The 12203-nt window shown below is 39.3% G+C and overlaps 1 long non-coding RNA gene across 1 annotated transcript in view; it reads left to right on the top strand.

The window, feature by feature from the left end:
• The window catches only part of LOC135971011 (uncharacterized), a 116904-nt gene extending 111339 nt beyond the window's left edge, over positions 1–5565 (top strand). Inside the window, exon 5 of the long non-coding RNA XR_012435135.1 lies at positions 1638–5565. This is a non-coding gene — a long non-coding RNA (uncharacterized lncRNA). The remainder of the gene's footprint in view (positions 1–1637) is intronic.
• The last annotated feature ends 6638 nt before the right edge of the window (positions 5566–12203 follow it).

Genomic DNA, 12203 nt, shown 5'->3' with positions numbered 1-12203 from the left:
GTTATGGGTGTGCAAAGGCATACAGAGTGGTATAATAAATATTTGAGATTCAGAAGAGGGGAAGCTGGGAGGCAAATGATGAAAAACTACCTATTGGGTACAATGTACACTATTTGGGTGATGGATGCACTAAAATCCCAGACTTCGCCACCATGCAATTCATCCATGTAACCAGAAACCACTTTTACTCCTAAAGCTATTTTAAAAAAGTGTCCTTTGGAGCACAAGAGTTTTAATTTTGATGAAGTACAGATTATCTTTTTGTGGTGGAAGTGTGCTTATGCTTTTAGTGTCACTTTTAATAAATCATTGTCTTATCCAAGTTCAGGGTTTTCCCCAATGTTTTCTCCTGAAAGTTTTATAATTTTATCTTTTACATTTAGGTTTTTGATTCATATTGAGTTGGCTTTTGCATATAGTATGAAACAGAGGTTTATTTATGGACTTTCAGATCTATATGTCTACCCTTATCCTAGTGCAACAATGTATACTTGAGAGCATCAAATATATATATGCTGGTACCACATTGTATGTATGTACCCCTATGCTAGTATCACACTATATCCATATTATCTATCTATCTATCCATCTATTTATCTATCTATCATCTATCTATCTATAGTAAGGAATTGGCTCCCAAGATTATAGAGGTTGAGAACTCACATGGTCTTCTATCTACAACCTGCAGACCCAGGAAAGCCATTGGTGTAATTTAGTCCAAGGCCAAAGCCTGAGAACCAGGAGTTGATTATGTAACTCCTGGTCCAAGGGCAGGAGAAGATGATGTGAGATGTCCCAGATGAAGCAGTGATGCACGAAAAAAGGAGGCCAATTCTTACTTCTTCTGCCTTTTGTTCTATTTAGACCCTCAATGGATTGAATGATACCCAACCACATTTAGGAGAACAATGTACTTTACTGAGCCCTCCAAATCAAATGTTAATTTCATCAGGAAACACCCTCACAGATGCACCAAGAAATAATGCTTAGTCTGGGTACTTCATTGTCCATTCCAGCTGACATATAAAATTAACCATCATAATGTCAATTGAAATGATCTTGTCGTTTTTGTCTTTTATTCTATTAATATGGTATATCTCATTGATTAATTTTTGTATGTTGAACAAAGTTTGCATTTCTGGAATAAATCTCACTTGATATTGGTGAATAATCCTTGTTATATATTGCTAGACTCAATTTACTAGTATTTTCCAGAGGATTTTTGTCTCTATGTCATAAAATATATTAGTCCATAGTTTTCTTGTGATATCTTTGTGTGGTTTTGGTATTAGAGTAATATCAATTTCATAGTATAAATTAGACAGTGTTCCATCCTCTTCTATTTTTTGAGAGAGTGTATGAGGGAGTAACGTTCTTTAAACATTTTGGTAGAATTTATCACTGGAGTCATCTCTGTGCATTACTTTGTGCAAAGTTTGTGATTACTAATTAAATATCTTTACTTATTATAGGTCTATTCAGATTTATATTCTCTCTTGAGTCAGTTTTGTTAATTTATGTTTTTCTAGAAATTTGTCCATTTCATCTAGGTCATCTAATTTGTTGGCACATAATTGTTCAGATCGAAAAAATGGTATCAAGGAGACAGGACTAATGTGCGGCTCCCACTTGTACAGACAGAAGAGCATGTGGAGACTCACACGGTGAACTTTTGCCCCAAGAACCACTGCAGGAACGTAGTAGGAAAACTAAAAGAATTCACAGACCCTTTGAAAGAAGTGGCTTGCCACTACAGACTCCATGAGACAGCTGAAAAACTGTGAGTTCTTAAAGTGTAAGTGGGGAAGAGCCCGCCTTCAAACACACATCCCCACTGGGGAGCCTGAAAATCCAGATTATTGGAGAAGGATTTAACCCTACCTAGAGCTGAAATGAATTTAGAGAGCTGAGAGAAATATAAAAGTAGAAAAAGTAGAAAAAAGCCCTGTAGGCACTCTCAGTTCCCAGCTTGAGTCCAGGGAAGCCATTCCTGGCTTTATCTCACAGGGGTCTATGGGGAAAGCAGCCAGCAGAATTGGGGAGGGGCCATAGGATTAAGAAAGCTATAGCTAAACTTTGTAATAATTTTGACTGAACACAAATTTTCCTGAGCAGAATCTAGGGGGTGGGGGGTGAATGGGAAGTACAGATACCAACACAGAAACCACAGCCCACAGCATGGCAGGTGGGTTGTGCTGCTTTCTCAGTGGGGAGGCTTGTAGCCTGATGCAAGATCTCAGCCTTGCTCACCAGCTGCCTGGATATAAACTCAGTGCTATTGGTGGGGCATCGCAGGAGTGAGACTGGCTTTACTGGTTGCATGGGAGCTGGCTAAGGCCTGTCACTGCTGGTTTTCCCCCACTTCCCTGGTGACCTATATGATGCAGCAAAGGCAGCCATAATCCACCTGGGGACATAGCTCCATTGGCCTGAGAACCATTTCCCACCCCCCACAGTGACCACAGCAAACCTTGCCCAAGGATGGTCTGAGCTAAGACCTGCCTAACCCTGCCCCAACTGGATGTTTTTTCTCTATCTGCCTGGTAGCTGAAGACAAATGACAAACTCTTGGGAGCTCTATGGGTCTGCCCATTGCCTGAGAAATGTGACTACTTATCCTGGCCAATGTAGAGCAAACTTATATCTCCCTCCTACTACCACAGCTTGTGCTCTCTTGAAAACACCACCTCCTGGCTGGAGACCAATCAACTGAAGTCATTACAGCAACTCAGAACAGAACAACCATGATCCAAAGGAGAAAACAATAGCTAATTCCACTGCCTGTAACACCCTGGCTAACCAGTGGTCTTGAGTATGTCCATGTGACAACTTCACTAATAGCATAACAAACATTCAAGGAAACCAGCACGCTAAACAAAACTACAATCAAGGGTTCCCACAGATCCCACTTTACTCCTGTCACCTCCACTGGAGTAGATGCTGGTCCATGGCTGAGAGATCTTAAGATGGATCACATCACAGGATTCTTTGCAGACATTCCCCAGTGTCAGCCCAGAACCTGGTATGCCTGCTTGGTAACTAGACCCAGAAGAGCAATAACAATCACTGCAGTGTGGCTCTCAGGAAGTGCCATCCCTAGGGGAGGGGAGCACCACCTCAGGGGATCACCCCATGAGACAAAATAATCTGAACAGCAGCCCTTGAGTTCCATATCTTTTCACTGAAAGTCTACTCATATGAGAAGGCACCAGAAAAGGAATTCTGGCAATATGCAAAAACAAGATTTATAGCACCCCCAAAGATCACGCTTCGGATCTTTGTGATCCAAACCAAGGAATAAATCCAAACCAAGGAGAAGTTTCTGAACTGTCAGATAAAGAATTCAGAAGGTTAATTTTTAAGCTACTCAAAGAGGTACCAGGGAAAGGTAAAAACCAACTTAAAGAAATTTAAAAAATGGATGTGGATGAAAAAGTATCCAGAGAAATAGATATCATAGAGAAAAGACAATGAAAACTCTGGAAATGAAAGACACACTTAGAGAAATGCAAAATACATTGAAAATTTTAACAATGGAATAAAACAAGTAGAAGAAAGAACTTCAGAACTCAAAGACAAGGCTTTCAAATTAACCCAATCTGAAAAAGATAAACGAAAAAGAATTTTAAAAATGAATAAAGCCTCCAAGAAATTTGGCTTATGTTAAGTGACCAAACATAAGAACAATTGGTGTTCCTGAGGAAGAAGAGAAATCTAAAAGTTTGGAAAACTTATTTGAGGAAACAATCAAGAAAAACTTCCCTGATCTTGTTGGAAATCTAGAAATTCAAATACAAGAAGCTCAAAGAACACCCGTGAAATTCATCGCAAAAAGATTATCACCTAGGCATATAGTCATCAGGTTATCTAAAGTCAAGATGAAGGAAATAATTTTAAGAGCTGTGAGGCAAAAGCATCAAGTAACCTATTTAAAAAAAATTAGATTAACAGCAGATTTTTCAGCAGAAATCCTAGGGATTGGGATTCTATCTTTAGCTTCCTTAAACTCTCTCTCTCTCTATATATAGTTTTTCCCTCTCTTCCTTCATTCCTGGTTTCTTTCATGTCAAATAAACATTTATTTAGTGATATGGTTTGGCTGTGTCCCCACCCAAATATCAACTTGAATTTTATCTCCCAGAATTCCCATGTGTTGTGGGAGGGACCAAAGGAGTGGTAATTGAATTATGGAGGCTGGTCTTTCCCATGCTATTCTTGTGATAGTGAATACGTCTCACAAGATCTGATGGGTTTATCAGGGGTTTCCACTTTTGCTTATTCCTCAGTTTCTCTTGCCACCAGCATGTAAGAAGTCCCTTTCACCTCCCACCATGATTCTGAGGCTTCCCAGCCATGTGGAACTCTAAGTCCAATTAAACCTCTTTTGCTTCCTAGTCTCAGGTATATCTTTATCAGCAGCATGAAAATGGGCTAATACATTTAGTGTACCAGTAAATTTCGTTATAATTTCTCTTCATATATATTGTCCAGTTACATTCCTAGTGGCTTCCCTGGGGATTACTACTAACATCTTAAATTTTAACAATCTAGTTCGGATTAATACCAATTTAATTTCAATAATATACAAAAATGTACTTCCATATAATTGTTTTCTCTTCCCTTTTTGTGCTATTTTCATACAAAATGCATCTTTATCACTGCATGCATATGAACATAGATTTAAAATCACTTCTTTATGCAATTCTCTTTTAAATAAGATAAGAGAGAAGGAAGGCACTGAGAATGGGTAGAGGGAGATGTAGAAGCTGGGCTGAAGAAGGAGAAAGTTAGAAACCCTGTGCAGGTCTACTAAATACTGGGGACTAATTTTTGGATCACAACAGCTCCAGGAGAATGGGTGAGTTGAACTGGCAAGGAGCAACTCACTCTCACCGTAAGTCTCTGGAACACCAGTAGGAGAAGGCCCTTTGATGACCACAGATGCTCAAATTGGCAGGAAAAGCTGCTTAGAGAAATAGTAGGAGTGGTAAGCTAGCTGATATGCAGCCCAGAGGGTTTGATACAGGGGATTCTGTAGTGGAGCATGGCCAGGGACAGCCATCCCCTTTAGGCTCAACTTGCTCCTGTAGGAGACTTTAGCCTTAGGGAAACCGTTCAACCTAATTTCTGAAGGGCAGTCTTGCCCATCAGACAGGGCTGGTCCAACCTGAGTGCCCCTTGGTTGACTGGCCTCTCCCCGGGCCCCAACTAGACATTGCCTGCTTGCAGGGTAGTCTTGGGTGCCTTGGGGCCCCACACCATAGCTTCTGCATTGACCATGCCTGAACAGTGGAGAGCTCCAGCAAGGTGGTCCCTATGGCCACACACCAGCTCATCTAGTCTCTCCCCATACTGTAGCTTTGCATGGAGCCCATGGCAACTCGTCACGTTACTTTGCTGGTACATGTCTGCGTGGACAGGTTTTGCTTTCCTTGCCCCGTCCGCGTGTGGGAGTGCAGTCTGCTCCCCCTGCTGACTGCTTGCTGACTGCCATTGCAGTCATTCCCCCTGCTGACTGACATTGCAGACAAGGCCTTGGCAAGCACAGAGTCAACAAGCCTCACCCATGCCAGTACTCTGCCATTGTGCTAACTTAGTGAGTGTAGAGAATGGTTGATCCTCCCTCAACCTGAGTGATTATTCCTGCTTGCAGGGTACAGAGAAGGCACCCAGACCCACACCCACCAGCACCTCGCCCCTGAGCCAATACCACCTCCAGTGTGACTGCACAGTCTCTCCAGCAGGGGACCCCATGGACTTCCCACTCCCAGCTGGATTGTCTCTGCCATGTGCGGAATGCCTGCAGGGAGGCAGGCAACTTGGTATTCATTAGCACTTTGCCACAGCTGCCACAACTCACTCCCTGTCCTCCTTTCCCCTGAGTACAGTGGGTTCCAAACATGAGAAGCCCAGAGAACAAAGTCAGGAACCACGACAAGTCTTCCAGAGTTAGAGCACACAGTTCAGAAGTTGGGAGCTGAGCGTTGGCCCCCTAACATCTTCCAGAAACAAATACAATTGGTGGAATCCACCTTAGACCACAGTCAAACCCTCAAGGTCGTCAAATAGGATGAAATAAAAAACAATCCATCCAGAGGTCAGTAACCTCAAAGATTGAAAGAACACAAATCCATAAAGATAAGTAAGAATGAGCACAAGAACTCTGACAACTCAAAAAGCCAGAGTGCCTTATTTCCTCCAAATGACTGCATCACTTCTCCAGCAAGGTCTCTGAAGTGAGTAGAGATGGATGAAGTGACAGAAATAGAATTCAGAATATGGATAGGAATGAAGATCACTGAATAACAGGAGTACATTGAAGCCCAATTCAAGGAAGCTAAGAATTATGTTAAAACAGTGTAGGAGGTGACAAGCAAAATAACCAGTACAGAAAAGAATGTAACTGGCCTGATAGAGCTGAAAAATGCACTACAACAATTTCTTCATGCAATTACAAGAATTAATAGCAGACTAGACCAAGCAGAAGAAAGAATCTTAGAGCCCGAAGACTGGCTTTCTGAAACAAGACAGTCAGATAAGAATATTTTAAAAAACGAGAAGAAATGAACAAAACCTCTGAGAAACATGGAATTATGCAAAGAGATTAAATCTATGAATCATGGGTGTCCCTGAAAGAGGTGGGGATAATGAAACCAACTTGGAAAACATACTTCAGGATATCATCCATGAGAACTTCTCCAACCTAGAGAGAGGCCAACATTCAAATTCAGGAAATGCAGAGAATCCCAGTAAGATACTTAACAAGATGAACGTCCCCAAGACAGATAATCATCAGATTATCCAAGGTCAAAATGAAAGGAAAAAATATTAAAGACAGCTAGAGAGAAAGGTCAGATCACCTACAAAGGGAAGTCCATCAGACTAACAGCGAATCTCTCTGTAGAAATCCTACAAGCCAGAAGAGATTGGGGTGGGCAATATTCAACATTCTTAAAAGAAATTCCAACCCAGAATTTCATATCTGGCCAAACTAAGTTTCATAGGCAAAGAAGAAATAAGATTCTTTTCAGACAAGCAAATACTGAGGAAATTCATTACCACCAGACTTGCTTTACAAGAGCTTCTGAAGGAGGCACTAAATATGGAAAGAAAAGACTATTACAAGCCACTACACAAAAACACTGAAGTACACAGACCAGTGACACAATACAACACAACAATCGTATAATCAAGTCTGCAAAATAGCTAACATCATGATGACAGGATCAAATCCACATATATCAATACTGACTTTGAATGAAAAAGGACTATATGATCTAATTAAAAGGCACAGAGTAGCAAGCTAGATAAAGAACCCAGACCCATTTTGTATGCTGTCTTCAAGAGATCCATCTCACAAGCAATGACATGCCTAGGCTCAAAATAAAGGAATGAAGGAAAATCTACCAAGCAAATGAAAAATAGAATAATGCAGATGTTGCAATTCTAGTTTCTGACACAATAGATTTTAAACTAACAAAGATGAAGAGAGACAAAAGCACTACATAATAATGAAAGGTTCAATTCAACAAGAAAATCTAACTGTCCTAACTATGTATATACCCAACACAGGAGCACCCAGATTCATAAAAGCAAGTTCTTAGAGATTCCTAAACAATAATAATAACAATAGTGGGCGACTTTAACACCTTACTGGCAATATTAGACAGATCATCAAGACAGAAAATTAATGAAGATATTCAGGACCTGAACTCAGCACTTGGAACTGATAGACAAATGGAACTGATAGACATTTATGGAACTCTCCACCCCAAAACAAGAGAATATACATTTTTCTCATTGCCACATGGCACATACTCTACAGTCAATCACATAAACTTAACAATCTGCATCTATTGAGATAATCATGCGATTTTTGTTTTTAGTTCTGTTTATGTTATGAATCACATTTATTAATTTTGTGTATGTTGAACCAATCTTACATCCTAGGGACAAAGCCTACTTGATCACGGTTGATCACGGTGGATAAGCTTGATGTTGTGCTGCTGGGTTTGGTTTGCCAGTATTTGGTTGAGCGTTTTTGCATTGATGTTCATCGAGGATATTGACCTGAAGTTTTCTTTTTTTGTTGCATCTCTGCCAGGTTCTGGTATCAAGATGACTCTGACCTCATAGCAAGAGTTGGAGAGTAGATGCAGGAAAGTCTTTTTTTCAATAATTACTATAGTATTTAATAAATATTGTGATTAAAGAGCATGAAGAACATGGCTAAAAAAGGGTATACCTTGCACTAGGAAATACTTGTACATTTGTATTAACTTGTGCTTTGTGTTCCATTTCTGTTAAAGTCTATCTTCTCATCTTCTTTTGTGTGGCCAAAAAACCACGATATCTGCTAAAAGGAAAAATATATTTGGTTTGGATGAAGGAGTCTTATTTAAATTGTTTATATACAAATAATTCTACTGGTAATTTAGTATTCTCATTTGTGATATTTTTTTCAGTTCTATAGTGAAACAAATGATTACAAATAGTTCAAACATTATGTAGCCCAACAATAGAGCTTGTTTAAGATAGTTAATAGGATACAGTTTTCTAGGATCTCTTTATATAGATCTGATACTGAAAGCAGGGAAAAATTACATTTACAATCCAAAATCTGGATTAGTATTTAGAGACTGACGATTATATTTTCCTCTATGGAAACTAAGAAAATCATTCTAGCATTTTTAAGCTGACTTGAACATTTATCTTTTGTGGATACTTAAATATTCAAGATCTCTATTGCACATCACTTTTTGTCATGCAAATAAACTGGAACAGTATCAGCTTTCTATTTTAAATAGATTCAAAGAAGCTGCACAAGATAGCTTACAAAACTAAGAGTATTATTCATTTTCTGTATCATGTAATAATCTATGTTATTGACAACATGCCTATGGCTAAATTAAATTGGCATTGGAATTTGAGGCAAGTGAGTTTCTTGTAGAGCAGCCATCTTAACTCCAAGCACACCATAGGACTCAATGGCTTTCTGAGTAATCATGTCTGTATTAGCCATGATACATCTATTGACTTGAAGTTTAGTCTTGTTTTATTGAATCTGTAATTCTAGGTTGATCCTCCTGATTATTTCCCCAATCTATCTTCCAAACTGTGTTTTCCATTTTAGTCATTGGCAGCTCCATCATTTTTGTTGTTCAGGTAAAAATCTTTTGAGTCATTATTGATTTATTTCTCTCTCTTAGACCCAGTCTATCAACAAATCTTCTTAGCTCTAATTTCAAAATTTATCCAAAATCCAATCTCTGCTTTCTACCTCTATGCTACTATTCTAGACTGAGTTACTCTCATCTCTTGCTTGGATTATTAGTCCCTCACCTGGTCTTTCTGTTTCTGTCCTTCATACGAGTGATTTGTTAAAACAGATCAGTTTATGTCATCTCTTCACTTAAGATTCTCGGTGATGAGTTCTTTACCCCACACAGAGTAAAAGTCTAATTAGTGTAATACTATACCAGGTTATACAGGGTCTGGCCTCTCACTCCCTCACAGACTGCATCTTCTATTTGCTCTTTCTACTCAGTTATGGTCACACTGGCTACTTTGCTGTTCTTGAGCACACCTGCTCACTCCTGCTCCTGCATTTTTTAAATTATTATTATACTTTAAGTTATAGGGTACATGTGCACAACATGCAGGTTTGTTACATATGTATACATGTGCCATGTTAGTATGCTGCATTCATTAACTTGTCATTTACATTAGGTATATCTCCTAATGCTATCCCACCCCCTCCCCAACCCTATGACAGGACCCAGTGTGTGATGTTTCCCACCCTGTGTTCAAGTGTTCTCATTGTTCAAATCCTACTATGAGTGAGAACATGCAGTGTTTGGTTTTCTGTCCTTGCAATAGTTTGCTCAGAATGATGGTTTCCACCTTCATCCATGTCCCTACAAAGGACAAGAACTCATCCTTTTTTATGGCTGCATAGTATTCCATGGTGTATGTGTGCCACATTTTCTTAATGCAGTCTATCATTGATGGACATTTGGGTTGGTTTCAAGTGTTTTCTATTGTGAATAGTGCCACAATAAACATACATGTGCATGTGTCTTTATAGCAGCATGATTTATAATCCTTTGGGTATATACCAAGGAATGGGATGTCTGGGTCAAATGGTATTTCTAGTTCTAGATCCTTGAGGAATCACCACGCTGTCTTTCACAATGGTTGAACTAGTTTACAGTCCCACCAACAGTGTAAAAGTGTTCCTATTTCTCCACATCCTCTCCAGCACCTGTTGTTTCCTGACTTTTTAATGATCGCCATTCTGCTTGGTGTGAGATGGTATCTCATTGTGGTTTTGATTTGCATTTCTCTGATGGCCAGTGATGATGAGCATTTTATCATGTGTCTGTTGACTGTGTAAAAGTCTTCTTTTGAGAGGTGTCTGTTCATATCCTTTGCCTATTTTTGATGGGATTGTTTGATTTTTTTCTTGTAAATTTGTTTAAGTTCTTTGTAGATTCTGGATATTAGCACTCTGTCAGATGAGTAGATTGCAAAAATTTTCTCCCATTCTGTAGGTTGCCTGTTCACTCTGATGGTAGTTTCTTTTGCTGTGCAGAAGCTCTTTAGTTTAATTAGATCCCATTTGTCTCTTTTGGCTTTTGTTGCCATTGCTTTTGGTGTTTTAGTCATGAAGTCTTTGCCCATGCCTATGCCCTGAATGGTATTGCCTACATTTTCTTCTAAGATTTTTATGGTTTTAGGTCTAACATTTAAGTCTTTAATCCATCTTGAATTCATTTTTGTATAAGGTGTAAGGAAGGGATCCAGTTTCATCTTTCTACATATGGCTAACCAGTTTTCCCAGCACCATTTATTACATAGGGAATCCTTTCCCTATTTCTTGTTTTTGTCAGGATTGTCAAAGATCAGATGGTTGTAGATGTGTGGTATAATTTCCTAGGGCTCTATTCTGTTCCATTGGTCTATAGCTCTGTTTTGGTACCAGTACCATGCTGTTTTGGTTACTGTAGCCTTGTAGTATAGTTTGAATTCAGGTAGTGTGATGCCTCCAGCTTTGTTCTTTTGGCTTAGGGTTGTCTTGGCTATGTGGGCTCTTTTTTGGTTCCATATGAACTTTAAAGTAGTTTTTTCCAATTCTGTGAAGAAACTCATTGGTAGCTTGATGGAGATGGCATTGAATCTATAAATTACCCTGGGCAGTGTGGCCATTTTCACGATATTGATTCTTCCAACCCTTGAGCATGGAATGCTCTTCCATTTGTTTATGTCCTCTTTTATTTCACTGAGCAGTGGTTTGTAGTTCTCCTTGAAGAGGTCCTTCACATCCCTTGTACGTTGGATTCCTAGGTATTTTATTCTCTTTGAAGCAATTATGAATGGGAGTTCACTCATATTTGGCTCTCTGTCTGTTATTGGTGTATAGGAATGCTTGTGATTTTTGCACATTGATTTTGTGTCCTGAGACTTTGCTGAAGTTGCTTATAAGCTTCAGGAGATTTTGAGCTGAGATGATGGGGTTTTCTAAATATACAATCATGTCATCTGCCAACAGTGACAATTTGACTTCCTTTTTTCCTAATTGAATACCCTTTATTTCTTTCTCCTGCCTGATTGCCCTGGCCAGAACTTCCAACACTATGTTGAACAGGAGTGGTGAGAGAGGGCATCCCTGTCTTGTGCCAGTTTTCAAAGGGAATGCTTCCAGTTTTTTCCCATTCAGTGTGATATTGACTGTGGGTTTGTCATAAATAGCTCTTATGATTTTGAGATATGTTCCATCAATACCTAGTTTATTGAGAGTTTTTATAGCATGAAGGGCTGTTGAATTTTGTTGAAGGCCTTTTCTGCATCTATTGGGATAGTCATGTGGTTTTTGTCTTTGGTTCTGTTTATATGCTGGATTACGTTTATTGATTTGCACATGTTGAACCAGCCTTGCATCCCAGGAATGAGGCCAACTTGATTGTGGTGGATAAGCTTTTAAATGTGCTGCTGGATTCAGTTTGTCAGTATTTTATTGAGGATTTTTGCATCGATGTTCATCAGGGATATTGGTCTAAAGTTTTCTGTTTTTTGTTGTGTCTCTGCCAGGCTTTGGTATCAGGATGATGCTGGCCTCATAAGATGAGTTAGGGAGGATTCCTTCTTTTTCTATTTATAGGAATAGTTTCAGAAGGAATAGTACCAGCTCCTCTTTGTACCTC

Source organism: Macaca fascicularis, chromosome 5, assembly GCF_037993035.2.
Source record: "Macaca fascicularis isolate 582-1 chromosome 5, T2T-MFA8v1.1".
Lineage (NCBI taxonomy): Eukaryota > Metazoa > Chordata > Mammalia > Primates > Cercopithecidae > Macaca > Macaca fascicularis.
Note: the sequence above shows the minus strand (reverse complement) of the source record. Positions and strands in the feature narration are given on the sequence as shown.